The following is a 16,381-nucleotide window of genomic DNA, read 5'->3' on the forward strand; positions in this document are numbered from 1 at the left end:
GTGTGTGTGTGTGTGTGTGTGTACAAGTGCCTATAGAAAACAAGATGTGCACATTGCAAGAAAGGGTTCTTTAAATCCAGTTACCTGGAAAATTTTTCTTATTAACAAAAAAGTCTGATTAGAAGACATGAAAAGATGGCTGGGGATTGAGCTCAGTGGTTCTGCGCCACCTGCCTTGCAAGCACAAGGTCCTGAGTTCGATCCCTGGTACCAAAAAGAAAAGAAAAGAAAAAAAAAAATCTAAGAACATCATTATAATATCACAAACTTTTATAAACTGAAAATTTTAAATTAAATGGCAGGTAAAGCTATAAGCAGATGTATTTGGTCAATAAGACCTTTGGAATTCTTATGTTTTACTATACACTTTTCCAAAAACATTATATATTTGGTTTTTATTTCTTCTTTGATAGCAGTTTTCAAATAATTTAAAAGTATTAATCATCCATGCAAAAGTCTGATGAATCTGTGTTATACATGATATATTTTCCATTTCTTGGGACCAACTTTAATCATTTTGTTATCAAATTCACTATTAAATGGATTTCATCATCACCACCAGCAGCAGAAAACACTGTATTTGCTGCTTTTATGCAACATGGAAACACTGAGTTTCTGTGAAACATCTCCTTTTCTCCTTCTGTAGTTACATCATACAGTTCTACATATGCCTAGAGCCTACCAGCGAGAGTCTGTACATCAGGATGGTCAGCACACAGTCTGTGGGACTGCAGCTTCTTTGCGTCACATCTGCCTCGGCTCTTTGTGAGCCCTGTGAACACTTAACCCAGTGATGACAGACCTGTGGCACGCATGCTGAAGCAGGCTATTATATCACTGAAAGCTCTGAATGGTTCGCCATTGCTGATTTAACCTCTCTGCACCTCAGTCCTTTCAGGTATGAAGTGGGAATGACATAGCCCAAGAGTTGCCTTGCCCTGAAGGACTAATAGTGTGATACTTTGCCCTTAGTACATTGTATCACCATCAGAATTTCCAGGGGGGCACACATCTGGAATCCCAGCGCTCTGGGAGGTTGAGCCAGGACTGCAATCCTAGCAATTTATTGACTTAGTGAAACACTGTCTCCAAAGTAAAAAAGAAGGCAAGGGGCCAGGCTTGTGGTGGGAAAGAAGCGCCTTAGTTCAATCCCCAGTACTCAAAACAAAACAACCCAAAACACAGAACTCCTGTGGAGGTACGAGAAAACAGCTTTTACAAGCTGTACATTTTGATGTATGCTATACTTACAGTTTTGTGGGTTAGATACAGATAATAAATTGTTTCAAATAGTTTTCAATGGTAGATTATTTTTCAGTTTCAGAAATAGTTTTCCCATAATATTGCTTTTTAAAATTTGTCTTTTGGGGCCAGGGAATTAGCTCAGTGGTATTGCTTCCTGACTCAAAGTACAAGGTCCTGGGTTCAATCCCCGGTACTGAAAAATTTTTTTTCTTTTTATGTAAGTGTTCAGTGTTTCACAGAGAACCTTGATACATTTGTTTGTTTGTTGTTGTTTTTTAAGGTGATGTTTATTTGAGCTGTCATGGCACATTTTATAGGGGGCTAACCTTCCTGTGATTGAGATCAGAAGAGTCTAAACTGACCTCTGTCCCTTATTTTAATACCAGATCTATTTTCAAGTAAATTGCAATGTGAAGGTTTCTAATTCACTTACAATGAGCTCATTAAAATGCTGCAGAGTATTTCATGTTGCCATTTTAGGTGGGATTCGTTTTTTAGTTTGTTTTGAGGGAATTTTTCTAAGCCACATTTTGCCCTCCAGAAATAAATGGAAGCCTTAAATGAATGGTTAAATTTATAACTGGGCTCCCAAGGCTGGGGTGAAATCTCCACCTGGTAAATATAATTTTTCACCCCAGCCATCATTAGAAACAAATATGAAGCTATTTGCCTTGAAAGGCCAAACTTGGGGTTGACATTTTAAAGTTAATTTATTTAAAGGGAAAATTGACTTGCTTTCTATAAAAATATCTTCTGTGGGGGAAAAAAGTTAAGTGACAAGCTGATTTTGAGTTGTTTTAACCCAGTGATCTCAGAGTGTGTATCAGGTCAGGTAAGTCCTCACCCACCTGCCAGCTGAGAACCTGGAGCCATTTCCTTGTCTAGGACTCAGTTATCTAATCTATAAAATGGCCAGAACCCCTACTCTCACTAAGTTGTTTTAAGGATTAACTAGGTGAGGTATGTTGCACGATATCTATTGTTAAGTATGTGCTGAATAAAACAGTAACTTTGAAAATGAAAGAGCAGAAAGCAAACAAGAAAGTAAAAGGGGACAACTGCAGCTACTGAGCTTTCAGCAGAGGGAGAGAGAATATGTAAATGAAGTCACTTGCGTTCCACATTCATTTGGTCTAAATGGTCTGGATGCACCATTTATTCTAGTTACAGCATGGCAACTGGTCCCTGCTGTGTCATAAATTCTTGGTGCTTCAGGTTTGGGTCTCAGAGAGTGTGTGCTTCCCTCTGGCTTGGGACAGCTTCTGTCTCTTGCCTATGTTAGCAGCAAAGAGCCCCACACTCGTCACCATACCTTGAGAAGACAGGAGCAGCTCAAAGACCTGGCCAGCCAGGAGACAGGAGAAAGAGGTGAGAGCAGAGGGACTCTCCCAGAACACATCCTCACCTTCCTCTTCTCACAGTCTGCTTGGCAGGGAGAGGTCATGCTGTGGATTGTCAAAATGACAGACATCTTAAGACTCATTACTGCTTTGTTTGGAGCTTTGCTCTATTGACCATAATATTAAAGCAGCTTATACTACTCAAAATAAACGGACAAGATAGTTACCAAAACATGCTACCACTTGGAGAAATCAGACCTTGACCTTTTAATTTCTTCAAAATACTTGAATCTGGAAAGCAACTTATTTGATTGCATACGTACTATAGGTCTTTAACAGATCTCTATTCGAACATTCATAAAACATTTAAAGCAATAAATTCTGCACTGTGAACTATATAGAATGAACAACAAAGAAAAGAGTAAAAGAATGTAGAAGTTTGGATCACTGAATAGCTGAGAAGGTTCTTTCAACCACAGGACCAAAGGCAGAGAGCTGAATGTCTCTATATTACACAGTGTATTTCTGGACATTCATTGGCAACTAAGGAGAAAAATGGCCCTGCTGATATTTATATCACATTTCAGTTGCAAAAATCTATAGAAACCCTAAAGTTAGTGCAAAAGCCTTCGTAGCTAGTCATGGTAACACATGTTTGTGATCCTAGCACTTTGGGATGATAAGGGTGGAGGACCCCAACTTGATAACTTAGTGAGACCCTGTCTCAAAATAAAAAAGGGCTGGGGATGTAGCTTAGTCCAAGGTCCTGGGTTCTATCCCCAGTACCACTAAAATAAAAACAAGAACAACGCCTGTCCTCTTATCACACCAGAAACAGAGACTTTTTCATAAGATAGAAAGCCAATGTCTTTAACCAAATTAAAATTCAGGATTTCCTGACTTCTGACTATACAACTCCAACCACTCCTTTAGATCCCTCTTCAGCTGTGGCAGACAAATAGTCCACTGAGACCTAACTTCCTGCTTCCCAAACAAGAATCATAGCCATTCACCAAGTGTGATCTTGATCCAGTGTGTTTTCTGACAGGAAACAGCCACCAACAACAATTTGTCGGTTAGGTTGGGATGTTCATACACAACACATGCTACTTGCTCTTCCTGCTTAGAGAAGGCTGGAAAGCCCAGCCAGGGAGAGAGCCAGAGGGAAGTGTCTCGGCCTTGGATCCTCCTAGGAAACACGGCCTGTGCTGCTGCAGAAGTTTACTGTCCCCAAGTAGCCAACCCACCCTGACTTGCTGTTGGTTACAGAAACAGTTGGTTTATTGCCACACGATTGAAAAAGAGGTAGGGGAGCATGGCAGGCAGTCACCTCTTTGATTTTGATGGGCTTTTAGAATTTCCTACTTTTATACTCTGTAAATAACAAAACATATATCTATTTCTCTAAGGCTTTATGTGCTCGCTACAGTCAGCTAATGATGTCTTTAGTGATTATCAATATTTTCAGTCTCTATTTTTAAAATAATTCAAATGCAGGAAAAATACTTTTGAGTCCTGTACATATTTTTAAAATATATTCCAAAGTTCAAGTACTAGCCAGGTATGGTGGCATGAGCCAGTCCCCCAGGAAGCCGAGACAAGAGGATCACTTGAGCCCATACATTCAAGACTAGTCTGGGCAACATGGTTAGACATCACCTTAGGACAAAAAAAAAAAATGTCCAAAGTTCAAATATTCTCAGATGCTGATGAAAAGGACACACACACATGCACATGCATGTGTGTTCTAGTTGTTTGCCATGTAGGACAAATATTCAAAGAGGGAGGTAAGCATTAGGTAGACACCTGATCAGTCAGCCCAGGCTCTTCCCTTTTAGATGGGTCAACACTGTGTACATCTCCCTCATGTTGAGGGATGCTGTGATTCTCCTGCTCACATGGGTGTCACTACGTAACTCTTAGCTCCTTCAGAGTGGGTCCATGCTTTAGTCAGTTTTGGATCCTTAGGCCCAAACACTGGGCACAGAACATGGAAGCTACTGAGAAAAACGGCTATGGAACCTGAGTTTTCACAATCGTCATTATTCTACCAGTGACTTCTTTGAAGTGTGTGTGGGCTGTATTTCACACGCTTAAAATGGTGCATACCTAACAGTGCACTTAAACCAAGATCACATTGTCCCTACCCAACTCAGCATTTCTCACAGAAGCGAACACTCCCGTATTAGTAAGGCACTACTTGGGACTTAGGTCTCTAATGCCACAATGCTGTCAATAATTCAGAGATATAGAGGAAATAGTGAAGGTGGTTTGCATAATCTGGGGTGGAAATTCTTAGCACAGGATTTTGGGGAGGCTGGAAGGAAAGTGGAGAGAGAGGATTGGAGAGAGGCCACATGACTGCATATCCAGAGATCCATTCAGCAAGGCAGCAGAGTTCTGGGAGGGCTGTGTTTTCTAAATTGTGTTTCACTCTTTGGTCTACTTTCCCAAGATGCTCGCAAAGCTTCCCTTTCAGTAGGAAGGAAATGGTTCAAATGACAGACTCCCCTAATCACCCCCCTCTCTACTCATTCCACCCAACAACGAATAACTGGGTTTGTCTCTGCACCCCACCCTTTCCCCATTCTAACACTCCCTGCCTAGATGGCAAAAGCTCAGTGCCCTGAAGGCTTTCTCAGGACCGATTCTGGGGGTAAGGCACATAGTAAGCACCACAGCACTGTGGCTAAAGCTCTTGAACTTGAAGAATACTAGACATATGACTTTTTAATGCAAGGCAAATGAAAAGACTGATGGAAACCTGCTCTGCAATGACATTCTGGTGTGTTTCAAAGCCACAACTGTAGTTTACTTAAAATTCTGGTGACCTGTGCAGTGAGCGAGGTAGTGTGGTTACCGTAAGATGGCAGATCATGAGGCAGTGGATGGAAAAAGGCACCCAGCATGTAAGTCCCAGACACCAGTTTTCTTTGTGATTTATTCAAGGTTTATAGTAAAATCTCTAGCCAAGAGTATCCATTTTTAAAAGCTGTGTAATTATTCTTAGTCATATATTCTCTTTAATGAATCTTTCAAATATTCCTAAATATTATTAACTACTCAGCTCATAGCAGGATTAAAAACCACAATGGAGGGAGAGGGATGAAAATGAAACTAAATTTAGAGCTTATGTCCTAAGCAATATCAAAAGCCTGGTAAGAAACAACATCTTTTGAATTTAGTATATTCCTTTTTAATTTAAGCCTGCATAGCATTTTCTTGAGGTTTTCCTCCTCCTTCTACTGTTCCTTTTCCTCCTCCACCTCATTCTTCTTTTCCAGAATTGGGTTAGATATTTTTAAAAATACCTTACAATCTTAAATTCTTTTTCTCAGGTCACAAGAAAATATTTAAAGTAGATTCAGGATGACTGTAGAATTTTTTGCCATTTCTCTTGTTGAGAGATGGGAGGCACTTCCCTTTTCCTTTAATCTGAGCTGGGTTTAGTGACTTGATCAAGAGAAATTAGCAAATATGACAGTCTGAGATTTTCAAGGCTAAAACTTATAAGAAACTGTAAAGATTGTTCCTGGGACTCCTGTGGCATTCCTTCTTGGACACTGAATCACCATGTAAAAACTCCAAATTATACACCGGAGTAGACACGAAAACATGAAGAGGAAGAGGCCCAGCTCAGTCCATGTAGTAGTTCATGCCAAGGTTATAGGTGTGAAGTTATCTTGCCCCCCACAAAGCTGCCAAGCCACAAGCTAGATACCATTGAGTAACCCCAGCTGATACTACGTGGGGCAGAAGAATCACCCACTCAAGCCGTACTTGAATCCTAGACTCACAGAATTGTGCAATATTAATAAAAATGATTGTTGTTTCAAGCCACCAAGCTTCAGAGAAGTTTGTGACGAAGTGGTGGATACCAAAAGAGATGTATATAAACCTTCCATGAGGGACTCCCCTGATGGTAGACGTCAGCTTTGCTTATCTGGCTACTTCCTTTGTTATGCTCACAGAGGGAGTAAGTCCATAGTGCAAGGCCAGGGTTGGCAAAGATACCGAGTCATGCTGTTTGAGAAATGAGATTGGTTTTGTTGGCTGAAATGTGGCTAGGAAGAGTTTTGGGGGTGATGATTTCGTGGCTCCATGACTATTTCCCAACCACTTAATAACAGATCCACAGCATGTGTCAATGGGGTGAGTTTTATACACTTTTCCCCTAGCTTGGGGTGGGGGTGGGAAGGACCTGGACACAAAAGCAACTCTGTCATTGTGTGGTTGGTGATGTCCACAGATCCACACAGTGCTCCCTGACCCAATTCACCTTTATTTTAAAGAGCAATTTGTAGTCCTTAGTTGCATCAGTGTTGAACATATCCATAATCACAAAGAATTTTTAAATAGCACTGCAGTTGCTGGCCATCAGAAGGGTAAGTCTCAAGGTGTCCTTTTAACACTTAGCCCAAGGATCTCTGTACAAGGGAGGCTTTCTAAAAACTCCAATGATTCCCATCAAAGTCTCTTAGCTTCCCTGTTAATAAAAGGTTTTGTGTGTTTTTCTCCCTCTCCAGCTCTAGTTTCATTTTGTGAAAAGGTTCACTGCTTTATGTGCCAGGAGCAGACAAGCTTATCGAATGAACTGTAAATCTAATCAGTTTGGCACAGAGGTTTCATGGGAGCCACGTAAACAATAGCTGGGGTTGTGTTGAGCTTCAATGACTCCAACTGATTCCCAGTTTGGTTCATTTGTGCAGAACAGTTGGAGATACAAAGCCAAGCCCATTAATTTCCAAAGAGCAATTGGAACAGAAGAACGAGCTGTCCATCCCCAGGAGGTTTTCAATCTAGGCTCTAACTGCAAGATTCTATTTATGGCATAAGGTGTGTCTTCGAGTTACTCAATTTCCTTCCGTTTCTTCAATATTCTGAATTTTTGAGGAGAGCCTGACAGCTCTTGTTTGAAATGGGAATCCTGTGAAGGAATGAGGAGAAAACTCCTCCAAATTCCTCTGGCCCTTATAATAGTGATCAAAGTGAGGGCCTGGATTGCCTACCTATGATTTTAAATATATACATCTGTGCCCCAGGTGACCTCTGAAAAATCAAACTTAGTTTTAGTTCTATTTCTTATGGATTACTTTTAGAGAAACATGTTCACTTTTGAATGTGAATTTCACTCTCAAGATTGTAAAGTTTAGTTAGCTGCATTGCTAAAGTTACACCACATTTCAATCTCCTAAATTGCTTTAGTTTCCAGATGGAAAAATGAATATTCCCTACAGCTCTATTAGGAATGCCAATTTGCCATCACCCCCTGGCACTGGTCAGTATATTATAATACTACATTAATTTAAGACATGTCCAGGTCCTCTGAGCCCTGTATTTATGTACTAGATGAAACTGCAAGTGGAAATGAATGGGGCTGATGATATTTTCCTTATTTCAATTTTTCTATGAGAAAGAGAAAAGCACTTATGTTTGAAATAAGCAGATGTGAGAACACTTCTCACTAATCAAAATGTTTACCACTAGTTATGAGAGGCTGCCTGTGTAGAAGCAGTGAACCTGACATGTCTGTTTAGTGAGACAAATGTACTTAGCGTGATAGAACCAGAGAGCAGAACTTTTGCAGTTTAAGTCAAGATGACCAGTGGCAACATGACATTTCATGGTTTAGTAGGTCTTGGGAAGTTCATTGATTTGGGCCCAAGAGTTTGTACAGTGGCCCCTTGACTTATGAACTCAATTTATTCATGAGGGCTGGTTGTAACTCAAGTTGGTCAACTGAAGACTCCTCTACACAGCCTTCAAAGTCTTTCCTGTATACAGGCAGTTCTCAGTGTCCTTAAAGAGACATTGGCCCAGGGTTTTTCAATTAACCCCATACAGGAAAGGATGCTGTAATGTTTCTTCCAGAACCCTTTCAGGATTAAATCTGTACCTGAGACCATCTGGAAACACAAGCAGCTGGCTTTTGAGTTGTAACTCAAGACTTTGGTTACAAGTTAAAACAAAAATGCCAGTCATAATCTAAGTTGTTTGTATGTCAAGCCGGTCATAACTCAAGGGTGTACTGTATTGTCTTTTTCAGCACAGACTCCCCCATCAGTATTCCTATAGCTTCAAGTCACAATACCCTATAGTATGGGCAATGTTCACATTGTGTGTGTGTGTGTGTGTGTGTGCGTGTGTGTGTGTGTGTGGAACAGTGTCACTGCAAGATTAAAAGAATTATTTTTGTAAAATATTTTATATTGAAGTAAGGAAATTTCAATTACAATAAGTTAAATCTTTAATATTCTAAAAGACAACAAAAATTGTGCAATTTTCTCAATTTTTCCATGTAGTTCAAAATATTCATATCAAGAAATTTATGAAGTAGCGCATATATGTGACAGAAAATTACTAAAGTGATTTTTTTCCCCCTTTTTTGGAACCAGGACCAAGCTCGGGTCCTTGTGCTTGCAAGGCAGGCAGTGGAACCACTGAGCTAAATCCCTGGCCGCTAATGTGATTCTGAAGAGAGCTTGGCATAATAACCAGTCTAACTTCTCTTTATAACAAAATTATGGCTGTATAGATTAGTAGAAAGTAACACAGGAAAAACATCTGTATTTTCTTGATTAAGACCACTATGACTGTACAATTCACAGTCTCACTCACAACTAGCTTATGCAATAAAACTAGTACTTAACAAAAGGCTATGGGGTCAATGTTGACAAAAAATAACATTGTGGAATATTTACCTCATGATAGACTTTGTTCAAGAGATTTTGCATTAATTCTTTTAATAGTCCCAGAAGCCTTTTAATATTCACAAAATATGCACAATACTTGTAGTGGTCCCATCTTATACATGAGAAAAGTGAGGAGCAGCAGCACCATGTGCCTCCCTCACCGTCACACAGCTGAGAAGTGGTGGAACCAGTGCTTGGTCCCAGGTGGGCTGGGAGCCTGTGTGCCCGACCCTGACACCCAGCTTCCCCCCAGAACATCTGAGTTTAAGTTATCAATCAAGAAACAGTATTGCCTTTGGTAGGAGTTGGAGCCATGGCTAATAGACTGAATGCAAAAAAGAGTAAGGTTCAACCAGCAGCATCCACCCGGGATCCTCTCAAGCAAGTCCCAAGGGGCCCACGTTACCATCTATCTTATTTAATACCGGTATTAGGTGAGAAAACATGTTAGAATATATGCCGCCAATTTTATGTGATGATACATTTAGTGGAACACTCTTAGAAAGTGCTGAGAACAGTTCTGTGAAAGCCATTTAATTCTCTTAAGGAGTTGCCAGAGGTGTTCGTTAATCACAGTGCCTAATCAGACACTCCCGGCTGCATTTCTCTGAATGATGACTCCACAGGCCCAGCGGGGATGAACGGGATAGGCAAACACCTGGACCAAAGGTGTTGGGTCATCCTCGAGTCACAGTCACTCCACAGGCCGGAGTAAAACAACTGAGCCAGTCCATACAAAAGCCACATGGCTTTAGATAACTAGGAGCATCTTCGGTCCTCGCAAACAGAAAAGCCTAACCCAAAAATCAGATGAATGAAAAAACACGTTCGCTTTTGAACAGAATCCCCCGGCTCCAAAATAAGTTAGGGAAATACTGATGGGTTAAAAGAAAAAGAAAAATCACCTAAAATTAAGAGTAATTTACCTATGTGAAATCATTGTTTGAAAAATACAATATTGGCCTAAGTGAAAAGAATGTATTGTACAGCTTGGTTTTTAAAGAGCTGGGAGGTTTTTCCTGCTTTATTTTCAACCAGATCTTCCTTAGCATACTGTCATTTGAGCTACCCTTTAAAAAAAGATACAGAGCTCTGGCAAGGGTTCCAAGAATAATCAAAATTATTAAAGTATGACTACAAGGAACTGGTGTCATGTGATCAAGAGAGAAGAAAACTAAGATGTAACTTCTTTATTGTTTGGAACAATGTGGCAAATTTTCAATCACAATTATCTCTTGTATTCATAGAAATTCATAGATGTATGAATCAAGGCTTTCCTGTCAAATGTAAGGAAGAATCTATTGCAGTCTATAGAATGGCCAAGGACTCTTAGCCCTGGTGATCTTCAAATAGAACCTTAGAAATTTCTGGAAGTCTTGGATAGTTCGCCAATAGGTCTCAGGACAATCTGTAGATCAGAGCTGCAGGTAGAAATAAACAATGCTCCTCCGTGAGTGCCGTGGGGCGTTGTAAGTAAGAGTTGAAGGAAGAAATAGAAAAGGAAAAGAAAAAGAGGAAGAAGAAACCAGTAAAGCAGGAAGCATGTCGGGGGAAGTGGTCAAGATGACATTAATTTTTCAGATGATGTCTGAAGGTCACTCTGAGCTCTCTTATTTAGCAAAATGTAGTATATAACAGCAAGGTCAGCAGGTCAGCAATGAACACATTCCTGCTTACAAGGGACTCAAGAGGCTGGGGATATAGCTTAGTGGTATAGCTCTTGCCTAACATGTGTGGGACCCTAGGTTCTATCCCCAGCACTTCAAAAAGAAAAAGTAAAAGTTACTCAAATTGACCATGACAAATAGATAAATGAAATGGCCAAGAGCTTAGGCACTTCGTGAGCCATCTCCTTTCCCCATTTCCCACTAGACCTCCTTGGGCACAGCCTAAACACCTGAGGGAGTAACTCACTCATTGGTTTAACTCCAATATGGTTCCCACAGAAATGGGAGTGGCTTGATGAGAAGAATGTCAGTTATGGTGTCACCTTGTGCCACCCTCGTCTGGCACAGCTCTGCCCCTGAGCGAGGGGGTGTAACTTAAAGGAAAAGGAGTAACATGGTTCTTATTTCTGAGGTAATGTGCTGATAAAACGAGACTTGAAGGCAGCTTTGACTCCATGTTGAGGCATGGAGGGTGAAATCAGGATCTCAAGTCTATATTTCAGGAGAAATCTGTTCTTATACAGTAGGTTAGGCTAACTTTGACATATGACCTAGACATACATGTGTTCTGTTTAATTGGTTAAGCTATTTTTAAAAGGATGAGAAGGGAACTGTATGATATCACTACTCAAAATCTTCTAGGGACTACTTTGGTGGTCATAAAGTTTTCTTACTACAGGAGATCTTAGAGATCATAAAAATTCCATCTTGGGTGCATGGTTGAAGAAACAGTTCCATAAAAGAGAAGGAGCAGACATAGAACCAGCTCGAATCTCCTTCCTCTCTGCAAGTATTTCCCCAGAAAGCCAGATTAAAATGGAAGTGGCATTCTAATGGCATCTTTTTCTCAACAACACCCACACACAGATTCATAGAGTTCTGCAGTGGCACATGACTGTGGATAGACTCACCCAGAAAGCATAAAGTAGGAGAGCAAACACTTGGCAAAGGTGAAGCATTCCATCACTGGGTCCTGATGCCAACACTCCCCTGCAGCCTGATCGTCTGCTTAAATAGGTCACAGTGATCACCAGTCAGTGCCACCCGGATTCCATGGAAGGGCTAGCAATCTGCCTGGTTTCATACTACTTCTCAATCCAGATATTTGCATGAGAAGGAACAGTGAAATCAGCCCTCCTGCTTCTAGGTAGAAGCTCAACCCTGGATGTCTCTCTCCATGAGTTCCTCCTAGAGCTAATCAACTTATTCTGATATATCTTGAATCTTATTTATTTATGGTATGAATCTGAATCCAGTCTAATTTTTTACAAATGAAATTATTCTAAATACAAACCATGAGCTTTGCACAGTGACAGTATCATAGCCAATGAGGTTCATCCGAGGCACAATTATTGCTAATTGAAAACTAAATGCAAACTATGTTTGTAGGAAGTTAGTCACATGCTCATTATTAGGTGAAGAAATTTAGACAATACAAGCGTATAAAACAGAAAGTGATATTTCCCATCCTGTCCAATACTACTCCCTTGAGATAATCATTGTTAACAGTGTGGTTTACGTCCTTCCTTTTGTGCATGTAGGAACATGTTTATAAGTATTGATTTTTAAAAGCTGCTTACTAAAGAGCATAAACAAAACCTTTCCTCCTTTTTTTCTGTGCTAGGCAATGCAAGAATACTCTACCACTGATTTACAGCCCCAACTCTTTTTTTAAAAAATCTTTTTATTTGGAAACAGCATTTTGCTAAGTTGCCCAGGCTGTGCTTCTCCTGCCTCAGCCTCCAGAGTACCTGCATCACTATGCTTGGCTAAACTCTCTCTTAATAATGTAGGAAACCCCTTTGGGGGTTCTAAAAATAAAAACAATATAAGTAGAGGATGAGCACAATCTGGTTTGACTTTGGCAGGTGTTGTAATCAGGATTTACAAAGGAATAGATTTAATACGGGTCACATACTTTATAGGATTATTTTATAATATTCATCCAAAAAGTCAAATGCAGAGGAATGCAAGAGATCTGTCCACACACTAGAGACCTGAAGAATCCAGCAAGGGGCCTGGATCCCATGGCAATGTCCCCCACTAGTCCAGCTGATGGCCTAGACCCCCAAGGCAGTGTCCCTCATGGGTCCAGCCAGAGTCCTAGAGCCCGTGGCAATGTCTCATGCAAGTCCACAGCCAGGATCTGCACTGGGAAGGCCCAGAGGCCAGGAGTGGAAGTTAAAACATCTGTGCCTGCGAGCTGCAGGGTGAAGGATCTGTGCCACCAGGCTGAGGGATCTAAATGGAGCCAGGAAGTGATACTCAAGGCAATGACCAGAGCTGCCCTGAAAAGAACAGCAGCCATCCTGGCAACAGTGAGGATCCGAGCTCCAAGCTCTTCCAATGATGAGAACCACCAAGTCCGTAAAAAGTTATTTTTCTCGGTCTGGGGATTTAGCTCAGTGGCACTGTGTCTGCCTCATAAGTGCAAAGTCCCCAGTTCGATCCCCAGTACCAAAAAAAAACAAAACAAAAAAACAACAAAAGTTACTTTTCTCTCATTGTTGAGACAAAATACCTGACACCCATAGTTAAGAGGAAAGGTTTATTTAGCTCACAGTTTGTGGAGGTTTCAGTCCATGATCAGCTGACTCCAAGGCAGGGTGTGTTGCAAACAGGCATCACAAAGGATGCAACAAGGGAAAAGGTAGCAGGTGACCCCAACAAGTCAAATCTGGTCATTTAAAAATAGAATTCTAGGGCTGGGGATTTAGTTCAGTGGTTCCGCCGCCTGCCTTGCAAGCACAAGGTCCCAAATCCAATCCCCGATACCAAAAAAAAAAAAAAAAAAAAAAAAAAAAAAAAAAAAAAAAAAAAAAAAAAAAAAAAAAAAAAAAAAAAAAAAAAAAAAAAAAAAAAAAAAAAAAAAAAAAAAAAAAAAAAAAAAAGAATTCTAGGGCTGGGATTTAGCTCAGTGGTGCCACAGCCTGCCTCACAAGCACAAGGTCCTGAGTTTGATCCCCAGTACCAGGAAAAAAAAAAAAAGGAATTCTAGCTGTTATTATAATTACTAATAAGAACTATGGAAAAAGATGATTTTTAAATGCTATTCTGCTGAGTTGTAGAAAAGCCTTAAGCATGGGAAAGCTGTATTTCATAGTCACTGTCATCTTATTTGACACTCATGTGAGTCTACTTGGCACAATCTTTCCAGTGCTCGTTATTCTCTGGCGACTTCTCTTGGTTTCTGTTGTCACACTGGGCAGGGTGCTGTTTTCTTGATATACAGGGAGGCGGTTTTGACTTGGTCTGATCTGAAGGAATGTTCTCTCCAGTGTCTATGACTCAGGCCAGTTCACACCCCAGTCTGTGGGCTGTGCCCCCACTGGTTGCATGGAAGCAACATAGCCTCAGGTGCTGTTCATCTGAAGGGCTCCCAGGGCCACTGCTCAGGAAGGGACACCTGCACTTGAGAAAGAAGAGCTGCTCCCGGACGAGTGCTGAGCCTTGCAGCCTATAATCAGAAGAGGATAACTTTGCCCATGAACCGCTGGCTGTACTGGTCTCAGGCTGTTTAGTCCTCTAGAGCTGAATAGGGCATAAAGGGGTGAGGTAGGTGGAGTGTGTCATTAGCACAGGTCCCAGAGGATCTCCTGCATGGTGGCCTGAGATACCAGTGACTCCTGCTCAGCTAGAAGAAAGGTAAATCCTAAATGATTGTCAGGAATCCCAAGGCTGCATGGTTTAGGCACTACTGGGACCTTTAATCTAAATTTCGTCACCACATTCTCGGTGCTCCTAGAACAGTGGCTGCATCTGTAGCACAGGGTTAGCAATACACATCTCCAGAGGAGAATCAAGGGTTTGATGCCCATGATTGGTGCTGAAATACAGATGAAAACCATAAACTTTCATTTGTAACAATCACAAAACATCCCCCAATTTCTTCTGCTATCCTAGGTTTTTCAACAATTAATTGTTACTTGAAATAAGTAGGGCAATATTTCTCAAACTGAGTGTCACAAGTTCTGAAATAATTTTTTTTTTAATTTGGGGCTTTCCTTTGTATTATGATCTAAGAAAAGTAATGTAAGAGTGCTCCAGGCCATCTGGGTGAACATCTAAGTAATCAGTATAATACTGCCTTGATTTTGTTAACTGCATTTGTGTTTCAAACAACACTGGTGCTAACCTCTAGTGACATGCTGTACACAAGACTGGGTACAAGACAACATGCTAAATTGATCAATCAACACAGTCAATCAATAGATAAAAACAGAAATATAAGTACGAAAACTAACAGCAATAACAACAATGAAGGCTCAAGTAATGGCCTATCCTATTCAAGATAAACTCATCTCCTAGTGAAATGAAAACAATACATCTTCCTATTATTAAACCCAACACCAGCAATTTAGTTTCCATACACTACCGTCTATAACATTTTAAGTGTTGAATTTTACTTACTTTAAAATTATGGATATTTACTTGAGTAAATATATTTTGGTACTACGTTTAAGAGGCAAAATCCTAAAACAAGTATATAGCCAGTTTTATGTTTATAATCAAGTATTGCTACTTTTAAAAATAACTGTTACTTTAAAAAAATAATTAGGCTGATCAGAATTTTTTTCTGTTAAAAGCAGTACACAAATTGGTCAGATTTGGGAAGCACTAGCATTAGCTAGGATTTAGTCTTATGAAATAAAAGTTTCATTCTTATATGAGCCACTATACAGAAATCTCAATGACTTGTTTTCCTTTTTTCTTTCTTTCTTTTCCTCCCTTCCTCCCTTTCCTTCCTTTCTTCCCGTCTCTCTCTGTCTTCCCGTCTCTCTCTGTCTCCCTCTCTCTCTCTGTCTCTCCCTCTCTCTCTCTCTCTCTCTCTCTCTCTCTCTCTCTCTCTCTCTCTGAGAGATAAGATCTTGTTGTGTTGCACAGGCTTGCCCTGAACTCCTGGGCTCGGGAGATCCCCCTGTCTTAACTTCCAGAGCAGATGAGATGAGAAGTACTTAAGTACTTGCCACTGTGCCCAGCTCCTCAGTAACTTTCAAGCAGAGATTTGAAACTGACAGATCTTCCTAACATTATTCAAAGTCTTCTTTTTAAATGAACATTTATTCTTACTTTCATTTACTCATTCATCCAACATTTAATACCTTTTATTTTCTAGTCGTAGTGCATATCTAAGGGATAGCATCCTATTAATCTAGTTCTGTAATGATATCATACTATTTTAATCAAACTAGCATTACGATGCATTTAAAAATCTAGCAAAGTCATCATCATTGTACTTTGATTTTTTTTCAGATACACATTACAATATTTTTAAAGTTCTTTCTAAAATTTTATTTGTATATCTATTAGCAATGTATAACAAATGAGAACTCTATTTCATCTTTACTATTAAAATATAGTAGGGCCAGGGATTTAGCTCAGTGGTCTGGCGCCTGCATCACAAGTGCAATGGCAGGAGTTTGAACCCTGGTCCAAA

The 16,381-nt window shown here is 40.2% G+C and overlaps 1 long non-coding RNA gene and 1 other non-coding gene across 2 annotated transcripts in view; both read left to right on the forward strand.

Moving 5' to 3' along the window:
* Positions 1-688: 688 nt before the first annotated feature.
* Positions 689-16,381, forward strand: part of LOC104850153 — a 105,339-nt gene continuing 89,646 nt past the window's right edge. Inside the window, exon 1 of the long non-coding RNA XR_776899.2 lies at positions 689-898. This is a non-coding gene — a long non-coding RNA (uncharacterized LOC104850153). The remainder of the gene's footprint in view (positions 899-16,381) is intronic.
* Positions 12,243-12,388, forward strand: LOC117283468. The gene has a single exon (XR_004514444.1). It is a non-coding gene; the product is annotated as a U4 spliceosomal RNA (small nuclear RNA).

Source organism: Fukomys damarensis, unplaced genomic scaffold (assembly GCF_012274545.1).
Source record: "Fukomys damarensis isolate Sample0158 unplaced genomic scaffold, DMR_v1.0_HiC HiC_scaffold_26, whole genome shotgun sequence".
In the NCBI taxonomy this organism is placed as follows: Eukaryota; Metazoa; Chordata; class Mammalia; order Rodentia; family Bathyergidae; genus Fukomys; species Fukomys damarensis.